The sequence below is a fragment of the Macaca fascicularis genome, chromosome 6 (assembly GCF_037993035.2).
Source record: "Macaca fascicularis isolate 582-1 chromosome 6, T2T-MFA8v1.1".
In the NCBI taxonomy this organism is placed as follows: Eukaryota; Metazoa; Chordata; class Mammalia; order Primates; family Cercopithecidae; genus Macaca; species Macaca fascicularis.
The window spans coordinates 79,374,066-79,376,936 of NC_088380.1; positions in this window are offsets into that span (position 1 = coordinate 79,374,066).

Below are 2,871 nucleotides of genomic sequence, written 5' to 3' on the forward strand. Positions count from 1 at the left end.
TAAGTGTAAGCAGTAACCTTTTTTTCTTTGGATTAATCCTAGCCCTGCCTGAGGTCTGGAAGCTTGTAAAGTCTGGTCATAGTAGTAACCTGTAATTCATGCGAGGAGTCACATGACCATTCTCAAACTCTAAAACATTGATAGCAGTATTCTATTGCATTAAAATCAGCTTTCTTAGAGCATTTGATTAGTTCAGATTTATGTCAACTAGACATCTTTTGGATAGTGAGAGTGGGAAGGCTAGTTAAGGAGAAGACGGGCAACCACAACCAAAGAGCCATTGCAAGCATTTAAGCTGTGTGAGCTGAATTGGAGAGGGGAATTTGTACAGCTTAGCATAGCTGAGGATGGCCTCTTTAGAAATTATTGTGAGTCAATAATTTACATAAAATGATTGACTACACTTTTGCTGTAGTTAGAGGTAAAAAGGTATGTATGAGCCACTAAGAAAGAACCAAGGCCCAGATACTAGAGGATCAGTTTGAGTTTTTCTCTGAAATGACCTGTGGTCACCTGTATGCTCAGCCCTCTTCAGGGTGGAACAGGCTGGACAGAAGAGAGTGAAGGATCTTCAAACCTGCTTTCCGCCTGGGTGATAAACTGAGCAATGAGATGCATGTGGCAGGACAGGATGTTTGATTTCAGGAGACAATACAGGATTAAATCCAAGGGGCACATCTCACACTGAAGGATCTGAGTTTAGATAAGAGGACAAAGAACAGCAAAACACATCAATACCAATCTCCTGAGCATTATGTTCATTGTGGAGTGTTTTTTCATGACCAGTGTTTCTCGAAGTATGCTCCTGTGCTAGGTAAGTCTTGAATTTATTAATTACTTTGCCCAGTTAGCAAAAATAATGGGTAACCTCTACACTGGAAGCCGAGAGAAGATGGCAGATGATTTAGTTTGCAATTATGTGTTTAAAGCTTAACGGAGTGCATTTTTCCTTTTGGTGTGCCTGGAACACAGCCCTCCTACCCCCCGTCCCTGCTGCTGTTTTCCATCGTGTGCGAGTTTGAGAGCTGCCGGGGGAGATAGGGGCACTCTTGCATCAGGATGTGAGTTTTCTAACAGCTGCTCCCTAAGGCCAAAAGAAGAGCCTCACACTAACACTGGGGTTAGGAGGCTGAATGCAAAAGATGGCTTTAATACTGTGCTCTCAAATGAGTGTGCATCCACCCAGAGGACCTGCTTCAACAGACTGCTGGGCCCCGCCCCAGCGATTTCCTGTTCTCTTGTTCTGGGGTGGGGCCAGAACTTTGGCAGTTAACAGGTGCTGCTGCTGCACGAATAGGTTAGAATTTCAATATGAGGTACCTGGTGGGGCTGTGAATGAATGGTTTTACAAAACTGTTTATTCAGTAGCACAAGGTTGGAAAACACCCGGGGAGTGACCAAGTGTTGGCTAATAAAAATTCAATTGGAATTAACCCAAGAGAGATGTAATAACTAACTAGAAAATGTTACTTGGATTTGGTGCTCCTCATACACCCCCTTCCCGTCCCAGAACAACAATGAAGGTCTTCTCCACCTCTTCAACCTGTGGAGTGACTGCCCCAGAGAGAAGCACTTGCCACCACCTATTCCCTTCACCCTCCTGCTTGTTCCCTGCACTCTGCTGCAAAGGGCCAGATAGGGGGAAAAATTGAGCCCCTTTTAGAGGTATGTATCACTGTCCACTCCCCATCCTCACCCCGCCTGCACTATGAAGTTTGACTACTTTGAACTGTAATGTTCCAGGATTGTAGCACTGGAGCAGGATTAGTCCCAGGCAACAGCATTCCAGTTGGCTAATTCTGAAGCCACTTGGCAGGGAGCGTAAAAGTAGGAGGGCCTTGTGCCAGCTGCTAAGCATACAGGGTGTGTATATGTGTGTGCGCCAACTGCTAACGAAGCATACAGGGGTGTGTGTGTGTGTGTGTGTGTGTGTGTGTGTGTGTGTGTGTGTGTGATGGAAGGAAAGCATCAGGAAGTAATCCAAACTAGAAGGGCTCCGGTCATCCCCCCGTGTTGATTATGGAAGTACTTTGCTTTCATGTCACTTGCAAATTTGAAGTGGGCTGGAGTGGAGGTGGGGGGCAGTTGAGGGGGCAATTCTGTCTCCACTCTAAAATCAGCTGGGATTGTACTAAGTAGAAGCCTTGCACACAATAAAGTGAATATAGAGCTTTGTTAGCCCTGCATGATGTGTGATGTTCTCTTGTAGCCCTGAAGCTCACAAAGGAATTAACAGAGGAGCTTCTACCTTCCTGCCCATTTCACTGTCTAGACTTGGGCTATAACCTCAAAGGGCTCTTACAATGAAATCAAGCTTTGGTGCACTTCCTCAGTCTTTTCTCATCGAGGACATAACCTGTGAGCTCTCGTTCTTAAAACTTTCATCCTCTAATAACAAAAGGTACTCAGATCTGTGTGGAGAGCTTGCCTACCTCAGGCCAAGCCTCTTTCAACACATCTGGATGCTCTTACCCAGTGGTCCCCAACCTTTTTTGGCACCAGGGATCAGTTTCATGGAAGACGATTTTTCTACGGATGGGGTGGGGTTGGGAGGGTGATTTTGGGATGAAACAGTTCCACCTCAGATCAGGCATTAGATTCTCATAAGTGTGCAACCTATGTCCCTCACATGCAGTTCACAATAGGGTTCTTGCTCCTATGAGAATGTAATGCTGCTGATCTGACAGGAGGCGGAGCTCAGGCTAATGCTCGCTCTCCTGCTGCTCACCTCCTGCTGTGCGGCCTGGTTCCTAACAGGCCAGGGACCAGTACCTTATTCAACTGTACAACAGTTAAATAACTGAGGCTTGCTGGTATATACCAGGAGGATGGTAATTTTAAATGGAAAGTTCTTGGGGTAAAAGCCATTTT